Consider the following 1,559-nt stretch of genomic DNA (forward strand, 5'->3'; position numbering starts at 1 on the left):
AAAAAAAAAAAGTAAGATGATGTTGCTGTCATATTCTCTTATCACATCACTGACACTATAAACTCTAATAGCTTCTTCAGAACTATTAATGTAACTATTTGCTATCAACCTATATTGAAAATATCTTTAGTCCTTCAAATGGCTCTTGATAAATTGCACATATAGTGCATTTTCACTTCAACCTTAAAGTGACACGTACACTGAAGCCTTAATCCGCCCACTGCCATAGTGACACCAATTTCCAAGCTGCAAGCAACATCTGGCCAGAGACACTATAGTTAATGTGAGCTGACTTTGGCTTCTGAAATCTGTTCTAACATTTAAGGGAGGAAGTAAAAATGACACAGTAAACTTATTTCTTTATTTGTGTGAGTTGCAGCTACCTCCATTCATATTTCTCATTGTCTGAGTTCATTTTGTGGGCCTGGAGTGACACTGGAGGAAGTGCTGGAACAGATAGCAAGATTTTTGTTTTGTTTTAATTTTGTGTTTTGACACAGGGTCTCCGAAGTCCTGGCTGGCTTTGAGCTCACTGTGTAGCCCATGTAATTCACAAGAATCTTCTTGCAAATCGTCCTAAGAGCTAGCATTACAGCTGTGTGTCACCATGTCCAGTGATAGCAAACATGTTAGCCAGAGCATCCAGAAGCAATGCCTCAGAGTTAAGTCCATGAGAACTAAGACACAGAGCCACAATTCAAAACTACAGTGACAGTCCTACATAAAGATGCTTTCTTTAATGCCTAACCATGTAGGCTACATGACCCCACAGATGGTGTCATTTAGCAATGTCTTCAGCTTCACAAGTACATTCCGTGGTGTCCATGCATTGAGACAGCTTAATGGCACATTTCTCAGAAAATATTCCTGTTGTTAGGCAACGTATAACAGTAAATGACAGAACTGACCATAAGGAAAACAAAACAAAAAAACAGAGTCAAACCCAGAAGAGAAACAGAGTAGAAAGTTTTCTTTAAGTAGATTAAAGCAAGGAGTTTAGAATCTCAGCTATAAACAAGAGGTGTAAGAGCTGAGGATTTTGTTGGTTACCTGCACCATGGTGCTCAAATGCAAGTGCCCACTGTACATCATGAGTAACAGGTATTGACCTGAATAGATGCATCAGGTAGATATTAGCATGGACTCTTTCTAATCTTAGCATGGAATCTTCTTTGTTCTATGTAATGAAAGTAAATGGACTTCCATGTATCCTAGCAATCAATGCAGATGAATTATGCATAGGTTACTTTTCAGTTAATACAAGGTAGTTATTCATGCCTTCTCTAGGAGTACAGACGAAACACTAGAGCTCTGTTTAAAAAGCAAACATAAATATGCTCTGAGCTCTGTAAACACACACTACAGCTAACCCAGAACAATGCCATTCTGAAAGGAACACTGAGTTTGGAAGTAAAATACTTTGTTTTGAATTGGAACACTCATATCATTGCTATGTGATTTTGGACTATGAGCCTGAATATTTGCATATGAAAAGTGGAGATGGCAAAAGCTAACTCAAGCTTTCATTACAAGGATCAGATTTTATGTACGTAAAAGAT

Source organism: Octodon degus, unplaced genomic scaffold (assembly GCF_000260255.1).
Source record: "Octodon degus isolate 3935 unplaced genomic scaffold, OctDeg1.0 scaffold00088, whole genome shotgun sequence".
Lineage (NCBI taxonomy): Eukaryota > Metazoa > Chordata > Mammalia > Rodentia > Octodontidae > Octodon > Octodon degus.